This window comes from Phalacrocorax aristotelis, chromosome 13, assembly GCF_949628215.1.
Source record: "Phalacrocorax aristotelis chromosome 13, bGulAri2.1, whole genome shotgun sequence".
NCBI lineage: Eukaryota > Metazoa > Chordata > Aves > Suliformes > Phalacrocoracidae > Phalacrocorax > Phalacrocorax aristotelis.
This window is the reverse complement of record NC_134288.1, coordinates 16582164-16595637: the sequence shown is the minus strand read 5'-3', so window position 1 is coordinate 16595637 and position 13474 is coordinate 16582164. Positions and strand designations below refer to the sequence as shown.

At 45.5% G+C, this 13474-nt stretch overlaps 1 protein-coding gene across 2 annotated transcripts in view; it reads right to left on the bottom strand.

Moving 5' to 3' along the window:
* Positions 1 to 10902: 10902 nt before the first annotated feature.
* The window catches only part of ZNF217 (zinc finger protein 217), a 28712-nt gene continuing 26140 nt past the window's right edge, over positions 10903 to 13474 (bottom strand). For both annotated transcript variants that reach the window (XM_075108958.1, XM_075108959.1), the window contains exon 6: positions 10903 to 13035. The gene's annotated coding sequence lies outside the window, so the exon portion shown is untranslated. The remainder of the gene's footprint in view (positions 13036 to 13474) is intronic.

Here is a 13474-nt window from a genome sequence, read left to right as displayed (position 1 = left end):
TATAATGGGCCCCAAGGCCATTTCTGACATTGCAGTGTTCTTCTTCCACATTAAGGATGTTTTTAAAATTACTAAGATTATTGAGCCAACAGGCTGTTTTAATCAAAACCATGTTTCACTTGGTTTCGATGAGCCCGAGCGGCCGTTGCGATGCGGCCCCTCTGCCGGGAGGACCGTACCACCTAGCGGCCCTGGCGCTCCGACGCCCACACGCAGCTTCCCATCCTCGCCGGCTGCCTCACAGCCCGCCTGGCAATTTTCCTTCAAATTAGTTGCTTGTTATAACTAACTTAAACTAAACAAATTGATAATGTTAATGGCTTTCCCCTCCCCCCTTTGGTTGATTGCTAAATAAATTCGTATAATTTATACTAGAGGAGATTACCGCTTTTATTGTTTTGGGTTCCCCCAAACCAATTATTAACAATCAGGACTATGTATCTCATTAAATTTAAATCAGGTCAAACCTATTTATCTAAGGCCTTTTCTGATTTAGAGGAAGATGACTGTATTCCAGTGCATTTAAGATGTATTTCTGGGTATGATTTTTGCAGCATTGAGATCTATTAACGGTGATTTTTTTTTTCTTCTGTCTTTTTACCACGGTAAATACATCGTAACAAAAAAAAAAAAAATCCCTCAACTTTGCCACAGAAAACATTACTTTCTGTGCCCAGGGATTTTTTTTTTTTAATAAAATCACTGCAGTTTTAGAACTGTAATTAAAGCCCTGAATAATAGATCACACATCTTTATCTGTTGTGTTTAAAAGGAAAAAAAATAGCCCAAACTGTTCCCATAATCCTGAATGCCTCATTTCCATAAAAAAGGTTTCTATACATATATTATTTACATTTTTAAACATGGTAATTCTTTTCTTTGTGGCATAAAATGTCTCTTTTCCACTGCAGCTATTGGAAAGCGACTGCTCACATCTGAAATGTTATCGTAATTTGCATCAGGAAACCCAACTGCAGACATTAAGGACTTGGGTGTGTTCAATTATGATTTTGCTGGAGGCTGTCCCTCATTTTAATGCTGCACTCATTGAACTACCTTTCTGAAATCTAGCTGATACGGTTCACCATAGACATGCTTCACAACATCATTAGCTTTGCAAATGGCTTCATTTCAGTCAATGCAGACTTCAGTTTTGGCCAATTGTAAAATGGAAATTTGAAAAGGGAAAAAAAAAAAAAAACAGATGCACTTAAAACATGAAAAGAATTATTTATATGATAAAAATATATTTAGATTTTCAAAGCACAAGACTGAACAGAAGTGCTCTTTTTATGCTTTCTGAAGATGTTACTGTTAAAAGTCTTTCTACATCAGGCTTAATAAATCTGTAATGACATTTGATGGATTGATTTTTGTGTGGGTTTTTCTTTTCTTTCCTTCTTTTTTTCCCCTTTCTTTCTCTGCAGAGGAAGAAAAAGAGTGACCTGGAGAGGCTGTGGGGGTGAGAAAATAAAAAAAAAAAACTAAACCAAACCACAGGAATGTGCCTGTTTCAGTAAAACTCACGAACGATTTCTAGTAGCCTCCCTTGTCCTAAATAATAATCACTTAAAAAAAGAAAAAAAGGAAAAAAAAAATCCAGCCACACCAGCCTGCGTTTGTTTCTGCAGATCTTTGCCGTTCCCTCATCTGGCTCCTCTGACCACTCCATGCCGGGGTTATTTATGGTGTAATCTACAGCGAGGCACTGGGCTGCTGTCACACAAATTCAAGGCTCGCTAGCCATAAACCAGGCATGATTGAGATACCAAACACCCTTCTCTCAAGCGCTGCGCCTCAGACGGATGGCTCTGTTTAACACTTAGTTTCCCTAAGCGCTCCCCGGCCCCCCGTAACGTGCCCCCCGAGCGGGGCGATGCGTCACGCGCCCGAGCGCGGCACCACATGCCGAAGCCGCCCCGGCCCGCGTGGGTTATTTACTGCCGATGAGCCAAAGCTCTCCGTGGCAGAGATTCCCGAGACTTGTACTCATTAAATTTTGATGGGTACAGTATCACCTGTTAGCCGTATTTAATTGCGGCTCCTCCTCGCCATGATACAACGGCCGATGGGCAGCAGAGCCCACCCCGACAGCCCGGCCGGCGGCAGAGCATCCTCCCCACGCCGCTGCCACCCACGCGCGCCCCGGACACTGGCGGAGAGGGCCGTTGGCCCCACGCAGGGGGGTGGGAGGTGCTGGGGGTGTGTGTGTGTGTCCCCCCCGCCATCACCCTCCTCGGATTTCCTCCAAACCAGCCTTCCCCGAGCCCCCCTCGGGGTCTGCCCGGCCTGGTGCGGAGGACCGGGGCCACGCGGGCAGCACCAGCCCTCCTTCAGCCGCCCAACGACCGGCTGCGCCCCCGCCTCGCCCCACCGCCCGCTCCTCGCCCTGACCGCCCCGGAGCCACGCGGGGCCGCGGCTGACCCCGGCCGCCTCCTGCACGCCGCCGAGAGCGTTGGCGAAGGCGCTTACGAGGCACAGCCTTGGATCCTGCAACGCTGACCTTCTCTTTTTTTTTTAAGTGATTTTTTTTTTTTTAAGGAATATATTGCACACATTTCAAGAAACCCCTCTAGGGTAAAATAAAAAATATATATAGATGGCTAAAATAACAAATGAATCATAAAACTTAGAGATGGAAAAGGACTATTAGATCATCCAATTTATCTTGCTGTCTGCCAATACAGGTTTGTTCCCCGCAGACCGCTCCCCAGGGCTTTGTCTAGCCTTTCTGACTTAACTCCAGCGCGCAGGGTCCTCTGCCACTTTCCTGGGAAGAATAGTTAATGGTTTTGGCATGTTTTATAGGTACGGGGCCAAATCCTAGCCTGAAGGGAGTCTCACCTGCGAGGCGCACAGGCATCGACCCCAAATACCTTACTGCCGCCACAAGGCAGCAACGCATGCGCCGCTTGAGCCTGTTTTCACCGCGTGCCCCAGCCACAGGCCCACGGTGTGCGGGGGGCTCGGCTCCCGAGCCCCGTCTGTCCCGGAGCCCTGGGTCCCGCCGGCCGGGCAGGGCTGGGGCCGAGCAGAACCAAGCGCCCACTCGAGCTGCAGCGGTGCCGCTCTGATGGAGACTGCCAGAGCAGCTGCAGGCAGCGCTCAGCAGGCTTAAGAGACTGCTTTAATTTATTCCAAGGGTTTGAACTTGCATCTTTTTTTTTTTTTCTTTTTTTAATTATTGGTGATACACTCCAACAGAAGAACAAACAAACAAATAAAATCAACCCTTCAGCTTCTCAGATGGATGTTTTGGCTACAGGGCAACTTTGAAAGCTGGTTCAATTGTTTTTGCTTTCATTTTTTTGCTGCTCCTTAAAACTGTCTTGATTTAATAAAAGTTAAATGTTTTCATAGGAAAATCAGGCTGGGTGGTTTGTGATTCTTTTATGTACAACACGAATATTACATTATTCAACAATTCAGGAATAAATTTAATTCTGTCTACCTTTGCTGAATGTTTTACAATTTAAATAGCTGGTCTGACAGTGAAGTCCGGGTACTAAGGAGACATCGATTAGCTCCAGAAGGACACCAAGGTCATGGTACAAAGGACTTCAGGTGGGACACCGTCAAGCCTGGGGGAGGCGGGAGAGCCTGGGACCAGGGGCTGGGCTTTGCCGCGGGATTAGCTGGCTCACCTCCCTGAGACACCACAGAAGGGCAAGGACCCGTGGCTTGCTCCGAAATGTAAAAGCACAGACGTGCCACCCGCGCTGGCCGCCCTGCGCCGCCAGCCCTGGTCATCACCCCGATCCCTTCCATGGGCCGGGGGGTGCCCGGCCTGGGGACAGCCCCGCCTGGGGCCGTCGCTTACGCCCGGGGGTTCGTACCCGGCGATGCCCGTCGTTTCTGAGCCCGTCCGGGGCACGGCTGCTGAGCACACCCCGCCCAGCAGAGCCGCCTGAGAGGTTTGTGTCACTCAGGGTGGTTTATTAGGAAGATTTATCGTCTGGAAAACCAAAGTTTAGAGGAACAAAAGGCAACCCTACATACCCTCAGCATCTGTCCCTGGCTCACACCGACTCCGCAACCCCAGCTCAGAGGCAATTCTGGAGCAAGACAAGCTTTTAACTGGGCTCCAGCCCTCAGGCTGTCCTCATGGAAAGAGAAGTAACAAATATCACAGGAAAATCAAGCCGAAATGGAGTATAAAAGTTTAGGCTGTGTTAAATTGCTCCCTGCTACTGGGAAGACCTTTTCGTGTTCACAGGAAGGAGCCGAGGCCCTGAGGATGATGAAGGAGACCCTCGGGGGATGCAGCACACAGACGGCCCGGCTGCCGGCGCTGACCCCACGCAGGGCAGTGAGCTGGGGGATCCTCGCCTCCTCCATCCACCAGTTCACACGGGGAGTGGGCTGTGCTGGTGCTGGCAGTCGTGCACGGGGCCAGGTTTGCATCACGGCCCGTAGAAATAACCAACCACAAGAAAACACTGCCAGATTCAGGCTACGGGTACACGAGGCCTGACCAGGGCCCTCCGCAGCCGGCCCTTCCTGACGGTGCGCAGCACACCTGCACCCTAAATGAGGAAGCAGGAGAGGGGCTGCGCCCACACGGGGGTCAGGCAACATGAGGACACGGCGGCGGGGTAAAGGAGGCACCAACCGGGGCGCGAGCCCTCGGCAGGTGCCCAGCTCCCCGCTGCCGTGGGACCGCCATACCGCAAACATCAGCTGCCTGCCCTAAGGGAGGCCTTAGCCAAGCTGTGCTTTGGGGAAACACAGTTCAACCACTGCCTTTAGTTTTTCTTCTCAGCACAGCAGAGCACTGCAGCCTTGTGGAGCAAAGTCCAGACCGCTCCATTTTGTAAAATTCAGGACTTGGGCAGAAATCAGCTTTCTGCAGCTCACACAGTAATCCAGGCTAAGGCCTTTGATGCCTCCTCTGGTTGTCCTGCAAAAGACACCTAAATCCCTAAAATGTTAAGTGTCTGAAGGCCCTAGTGAGGGAGGGGGAGGCTTCTTGCAGAGATGAATCTGATAAACCTCAACATTAACAACAGCGTTTGGGAAACAAAGCCTGGCTACACACTGAAAGTATTTATTGCAATGGTACTGTCACCTCAAAGGTATTTACAACATTTTTTAATACAGAAAAGACATACTTTTGCTGGTAAAACGGTGCTTTTATGGCTATGAAGTATTTAGGGACTTTGTACAGAGGTAGCGCTGAAAGCCACCTCTGAAATGTTGGCGAGGCTCCGACCTTCCAGTTGTTCCTGCAGTGACCAGGCGGAGCAGGGCTGCAACGCTGAGGCTGCCCATTTCAGGTGCTACTGCAAAGGAGACATTAAATTACAGAAAAAAAACTATTGTTCAGAGAAATATGCCTTAAATATGAAGGTGGTTTTTTTTTTTAATTGAAGCCAGTTCTATGTTAATACTCAACTTTAATTTATGATGATGCCAGTATAGCTACAGTTCCTCGGTTACCGGAGCTGCCTCTCCACGAACAGTCCTTTTTGCTGGTAGACTATCACTGACATTTATTGTTAAAGCCTTTAAAACTACACTCACTGAATTTAGCTCAGTGCGCACTTTTTGAGTGTGCAGTTCTGTGGCATGGTGCGGTTCAGGTGTGATTACGGTGTCCCGAGACCGGGCTCTGTAGTTCCAAAAATCACTGACAAGTGAAAAAACCAAAAAGCCAGAACCAAAAGCAAACCTAAAACATTTATTTGTACCAGGACGTTCAAGTATTCTCTTTTATTTGACAAGACCTAAACAGCATTACAAATGTTTGAGAGGTTTGTTTCCTTGTTTTTCTGAAGTAACTAATGAAATATCAATAGCTCTGGAGAAACTCATCCCAGAATACACTCAGGTTGAATTAACAAAACGAGAAGCCCCTGAGCTAGCAATAATGATAGGTTAGAGAAGGGGGAAATCACATTTTTTATATAAAAAGTTCATCTGTAAGCAATTGTGCTAATACTTTAAAGATGATCAGCTCAGGCTTTTGGAGTCAAACAGGAAAGCAACCAAAATTCTTATTGGGCAAGACATTTTTCAACCTGAAAACAGAGTCTGTCAAAATGTCAAAGGCCCAGATTTAAGTTCTGCTAAGAGAGGCTTTTACAAGACCCAGTTTGTACAGAAACGCTGAGTTCAATTACCTTTTAACCTCCAGCAGAGGGAGGGAGACAAGCACTACAGACCCAAACACAATGCTGACGGTGGACCTAAAAGGACCCAGAAATTAGGAAGTGCCAAATCCCATCCTGACCCGGCTTTGTGGAGGGCCCGGCGTGGCCGCCGCTGCCGCCGGCGCGGCGCGAGCAGGGAGGCGCTCAGTGAGGGTGTCATCTGCGCTAAGGTGCACCAAAGAATTGAGCCTGGAAAATACGTTATCTGGCCACCAAAGCTAACTGAAGTGCGGCGCCGGGTCTCCTTGCTTAACTGAGACCGGGAACCCGTCAGCCGCTGTACAGACCCCTTGGCCTGCTGGCTGGAAAGCTGGGGAGCTGCTGGGCGGTTGGTGAGAGGTAGTTGGAAGACCAGAGGGAAAAAAATGCAAGTTTGGTGAAAATATAACTCCGAATTAATTCTAAATTCACTCAGTTGTTCCGACCTTCTCTCTTCCTTAACTGCTTATGATTAACTTTGACATTAACATTTCATTCGTTTGCTCCAAATTACTTTATTTAGCGTGTTTAATTAGATTTTTGCGAACATACGTATATACTAAACATTCAGAAGTACCCTAAAATGAAATAACGTTTCGTGACAAAAATGTGAACTGTTCTTCTAACTTGAAAAAGGGAGGCATTTTTTGCTTTAAGTCAAAACTATTTCCTGATTTTCCAGCATTATCGGAAAACCAAGGCGGCGGCTGTTTCCCCAGCTGGCACAGGCAGCGCCGGCTCCCCCTGCCCGCTGCTCCCCACTTGTTCCCGTAAACCCCACCAAAGACGGTGGGATGGACCGGCAGAAAGGCCCTTTGCAAGTAATTATTCACCAATACAAAAAAAAACCCCAGTAACTAGGTCATGACTTTCACAGAGGATTAATGAAAACATTTTAAATGTGCAAAATGAGTTTTAACTGCCAAAGCATGCCATAATTATCTATTAGACCAGATTTGCTCATGCAAATAGTTTTGTACCTAAGAGTCACTCAGCGAAACGCCTCTCACACGGTGGCATGTACCACATTATAAAATGCATCATTTAATTAACGATAAAATCTTGAGCAGTCAAAAATAATGGTAGCCAGCAGCTAAACTGCCCACCAAATCTGCTCTGTAGCAAGACATTTCAGTAAATATTGATGGGGTGAGAACATCAGCGCTAACGATTCCGTATCTACAGCTCTCCTTTGGATCATCTCACGAGTCGGTGAAGTTTCCTGGTTATACTGTGATTCCTGTTACACAGATTATTTAAACAGGTCAACGTCTTTCTGCACGTACGGTCTGTTCCAGGGCGGCTCTGTGTTTGTTTTATTTTCATCTAAGTTTATGCAGTTGTTAATTAATTTAGGAATCTAAAGTAACCTTGGCCTCAAGATATATAGCACCTCGAGCATAGCGAGCTGCGCTGTCTCCTGCCGCTCAGCTCTTCCTTTAGCTTGCTCCAGGTGGCTCTTCTTTGCTAACACTGCCATCTAATGCCCAAACACACTCTAGGCTCTCACCAGGAGGCACCGCAATGCTGCCGTTGCCTTTTCCACCTTTCTCTTGACCACAAAGCTGTTGAGAGCTTCCCCCTTGGCCACCACAGAGCTTCCACCATTAGTAAGAGCAAGCAAGTAAGGAGATGCTGACTGTTTTCAGAAGATCTCCACCCAACCACCTTTCCCTGTCTTACAGAAGCCGAGACATCTGTGGCGTGTTAAAACCACACGAGAGGTGAGCTGCTGGAGGCCCAGCTCGGCCGGGAAGCTGACAGCGGTGGTAGCTTGCATGTAGGGAGCCGGGGATAACCTCAGTGCAAACAAAGCGAGGAAACCTCTAGAAAGGGAGCAGTAGTCCCCAAATCCAGAATTCCCCCGTTCCAAGCTTCGTCATCCCGCAGAAAGACCCAGCTTGGCCCAGAGCGGAGCGCGTTGCTTTGCTTCCATACAAACGCACCCAGGAGGAGCGCGAGGCTGCTGTTTCTGCCCTAAGCAGCTCGGGCTCAGCGCAACGACAGCCAACGATAAAGCGAAGAACGGGTGATCTGGGAAGATGCCACACCTTGACGTTTAACTCTTTAAAGGAAGCGATGGCATGCTGCCAGGTCCGCAGCTGAGAAGTGTTAGGCCAGAGCCTGCCGCGGTTTGTAATACCGCGCTCAACCCTCAGCCTGCCGCCCCCGGCGCCACGCCCCAACGCCTACTGATTTTTGCAATAGTCGATACAGGACCCGAGACTGGGCTCGGTGTCTATCGACAATGAACTCCAAATGAAATAAAGCTGCGCCTCCTGTACCAGGCCCTTGTTACGGATAACCACGCATGTCAAAATGGGCACCCTGGTAATTAGCATGTAGTTACTCAATCGGCATAATTACTCATGGCAATCGTGCCGTAGCATGTTTGGAAGTGCTAGATCTCGTTCTCCCCAGTAATCCTAAGTCATCTGAGTATCTTCTGTAGGAGCTACTACTTTAGATGTTATGTATTAATATTAAGATGAAATTGAATTAAATGTACTGATTTTAATGTCATGAATGCACTCACAACTATTTTTTCCCCTGAGAACCATCTGCAATTTAGAGACTTGCTAATCCTAATTAAATGCACTTTTCTTAAGTGTGTGCAAATGAACAGAGAAATCTGCTCAGCAACGCACTTGCATATTTTCCTCTTTCGCAAAGGGGAAGAAGAGACTCTTTTGTGATTTAATATTAGATCTTCCTCGTAAGAGAAATATGAGTGTTGCCGCTTCATCATTTCAAGACATACAGCAGGCTGACCATGCTTCTTAACCGGTAACTCATTAAAGGCGTAGGAAGAAGATCCCTCAAACAAGTACTTATAATGCTGATCTGAACAGTCACAGTCATCGGAGAAAGGCTGGATTTTAGTTATGCCTTCCTGCTTTTTAGCTACCACTTGAAGTCCCCCAACACCCTGCTTGGGGGCGGCGAACAGAAGCTGGCACTCTGCAGGTTATCGTGCAAACCGGTTATCGCAGGGCTTCGGCGGCACGAGGCGGGTAGAAACCACAGCGGCCCGTGGTGTCAGAGGCACACCTCACCCACCCCTCAGCTAGAGCCGCGCTGCCAGCACCGGCAGTGAAAGGACACCCTGGATTTATTCACTGGCTCCATTTCTTTCTTGTTTTGGCCTTCCCCCCAGAGGCAGCCTCCTCCTTTCAATTAAGCCCACTTAGGCTGGGAGTAACAAACTCCAGTTTTAGCAGTTAGTATAGCTCCCAACTGAGAAACCAACTACATGGCAAAACAGAGACGGTAATGCTGAAAAAAGCCTCCTTCAAAACCCAGATTGCCGAAGGTGCAAGAGACTTGAAGCCAAGAAGACTAGAAGTACTGGTTCTGTATTTAACGAACGTATATAAAATTATACGTGTTCCTTTTTGGGGGTTAAGTAGAGGTGGCCCCTCCACTTCAGTAAGGACGAGTGATTATTGCCTTTGGCAGTCATGATTCCCCCAGCTCCTCCCTACGTGCTCTCACCCTCTTGTCCAAGCGCCTCCAGGGGGATCCAGCTCCCACCTTAGACAGTACCTTTAACACCTTCTCAGGCACTTGGTGAGATTTGCTCTTTGATTTGACTCTTAGTTCAACAGCTTGCACAGCTCACAAATTGGTACGGCAACGTAGGCATCTAAACGTGATACCTTAAGTCACTGGAATACACATCTATTGTCTCCAAGTCAGCTTTAGCCCACCTGAAACTACTAAAGGCAAAGGGAAGGACCCTTAGCACTCCTAAGAGGCACCAAAGGAAAGCCACGGTTAGTGGTAAAGATGACTTGCAAAGCCCACACTTGTTTCTTGGATCCTGCCTACCGCGTTGCCATTCAGCACTGCACAGAAACTTCTTGATAGTCACATTACCTTAAGCCCAGCTGAAGGTCTTCAGTAGCAAGACCCCCGGAGCCCTCATTTGTGCACCACAGGCACCGTAAGAGCTCGCTGTTTGCAGGGCGAGCGACAGATCCAAACATCACAGCATTTTGTTCTTAAGCTCGCACTTTAAAAGCGGCTTCTTTCTTAAGCTTAAGTTTCTTAAGCTTCACTTAAGAAACTAGCCTAACCTACTTCTATTCTACCAATTTAGTCATGGCAAAAAGTGCCAGCCTAGCACAGGAACCAAGAGCTTAACCTGCGATGTCACTGAGGCTGCAGTGACTCCTGTAAGCGCCCTTAAATAGAGGTGATTTATACTGGGGCTCTCAGCTGAGGGGCTCCCTTTCTCTCAAGGATGAGTTGCCTTCGACAAGCCATTTCTAGCTGTCTTCCAAGCTCATAATCTAGTTTTGAGCTAAGGTCAGAGGTGGTGGTGGTGAAGTCCGACACCTCAGTGGAGTTCCAAGAACACATCAGACCTAGAATTTTTTCAGAACAGATCTGGTTCCAAAGACAGCTTACGCCTATACAAATTCTGAAACCTCATACACACACACACACACAGAAAATCCATGCTCCCCTCGTAATTTTATTACCAGAAAGAATGCATACAATAACTCAATTTCCTTTCCTGAAGAAGAAACAAAAGGTTTCTTCATTATTTTAAGAGTTTTCCTCTTAAGCTTCACAGACGATTTTCTGGGAAGTGACTCAGTATTTTCATATAAGCAACTGAACAGGGCATGAATTTGGTTTCAGTTATTGGCAGATTCTCCTTCCTCCTCCTCCCCAGGCAGTGCAAGGATGACGAAAGGTCAAGTGAATATGAAATCCCAGGCAACTCATTTTAAAGTCTTAAAAGCAAGACACAGAAACCAGTTTTGCAAAACACCAAGTCTATATTTACATCCATATGTAATAATATACTCAACTAAAGTGAAATACATCATAAATTAAATGAGTAATGTGTGCCTATTGTTTGACAACTTCCGGTTTCCACAATTAAAATAAAACAAAATGGAATGAAATAAATACATAAACCAAAAGGGGAAAAAAAAAATCAACAATTTGTACCTCTATATATGCACTGTTATTTCCAAAGAAACATACAAAACCAGTAGTATCCCAATAGTTAATACTGATGGGCAAAGTGTATTGTGAAGTACAGGGCTGCGCTGCCATGAAATAGAGTCCTCACATCCATTTTTCCATTCCAACCCCACGATACCTACCAAAACAAAGCCTTGAGGGAAACTGTACCAGCAAGGAGGGAGATTAAAAACAAACAAGTCTTAGGTCCGTCTGCAGACCCATCTTAAAAACCAGCCCCGTACATTTTAATCACAGAACCCTGTAAGGTACATAGATGAGAGTTACAGCATGCATTCTATAAGACTTATTGAAAGATCACGCAAAAAAATAGATTAACCATTTTCCAAGTGAATTCATCTTCAAAAAATAGGCTATAAAAGTGCAAAACTAGGAAAACAAAAATCTAGATTATATACATATGGCTCAGCTTATGAACAGGAAAAAAGGTAAATAGTGTACAATTTCCTGATACACAGCACTTCATTACATCGCCAGTTTACAAAGACATTAAAAATAGGTCCCATATACAGGAACTAAGACATACAACTGGAACATCTCGAGTTGCATAATGAAAGAACAAGAGTTTCTAGGGTTTGCTATTTTACATTTGCTGGATGAGGGAAGAGAGCAAGACGAACAGTGCAAAATTTTTCTTTTTTTTTGTTTTACTAAAATATATGGAAGTCAAAGCCAGGTACAGAAGAAATTAACTCTTAACTACAGGCTTTATGAGAAGCAACTAGGAACTCAAGGCAAAACACGCAACAATTCTGCTTTACTGGCTGGTAACTGGCCATCTTCCCTTTACAAAATTTAAACTGCATGTGCATTAGAGAAAACTCTTGTTGTCTTCACAAAAAAATAAAAGGAGATGTTCTCCCATTAGCAGGTTATTTCTCACTCACTTTAAACACCCAGTAGATGCTAAAACTCGACATCAAGAAGCTTCCAAGCACAGTCAAGCAGGCTACACCACAGCCACATCCCTTCTGAAGTCTGTAGATCCCACAGTCATATTGCAAGTCTGGTTGCGACTTTACAGTTTGGATAAAGGTGCAAAGTAGTTTTCCTCTAAATGTAACTGTATTGAGTTTAGTACAAAACTAAACATTTGGAACATTTATATTAGTATCGTTTCTCATGCAAGTCCCAGGTATTTTCTGCTGTAAAAGTTTGTACGTTGGTAGATGCATTCGTTTAAGAGGCTCCTCTGAAGAATAGCAACCAACGCCAAGAGAAGAATCCAACCGTATTTCGGGAATGCCACGCTGAAATCCAAATGTCAAGTATTGCCTCATCCTTGCATTTAAAAATATGCTGGAAACAACCCCAGGGAAACAGATCCCTCCAACACGTTATGGTCCTAACATACACAAGGCAGATCAGCATAATGCCAGCACCATTGCTTTGATGATCACAACATTTATAAACCAGACAGTTTCAGACAGTTTATTTGGAAGTTGTTTTGTGAAAAACTAACATAGTTCAACAGAAAAAACAGATGAGAAACTTTCACCTTTATGAAAAAGGAGCATTAAGCCAACAGGATTTCAACTTCAGTATTTACAGTTTACCTGAGGTGCAATGACTATATATTCTTTCCAAGAGAAACTCTTCAGCAGCGCTCAAGTATGTAAAAATATAATTCCTACCTAATATTTGGTCAATTAATCCTAACGAAAAATACTCAAAAGTCAATGTCAAGATATACATTCTCCACACACCTTCATAACCCAAATCGCTTAGACTACTTTTTATGGCTATTTGGTACAAAATGTTAACAGAACCAGTATTATAAAACTGTAGTGTTTTTATATACAGTACAATCACAGCTTAGTTCAGTAGCTTTCACCATTCATTTTTCCTCAAGGGATGAACTGCAGGTATAACTCCATATAACATGCACTTGTGTCCTTAGACCTGGGGGGGGAAGAAAAGGAAAAAAAAAAATATAGTTTTGTGGTACACGACTATCAAACAGCACAACACTTTTTTTGTTGTGTGAAGTATCTTTACAACCTAAAGGGAATTTCCTCCATGCCCTTGCAGAAGTGCATTGTGAAATTGATACTGCTATATAAGGCCTGTGTCTCCTGTTTGCCAAATAAAAGCTGGCAATCAGGTCTACTTTTGAAGATACTCGCCCCAAGTAGAAATACAGGCAGGAAATCCAGTTAGCTTAAAAAGCAGAACTAGGCAAAAACATGCTTAGTAGGGGGACAATAAAAGCAGTAAGAATAGAACAATATCAAGCAATAAAGCGAAGCATTTTAAAAGCTGTCAGCTAGATGGGAGATAGCTCTGCTCCCCAGACATGCAAAATCTTTCCACAAAATAGCACGTGCTGGTCCAGGTGCTA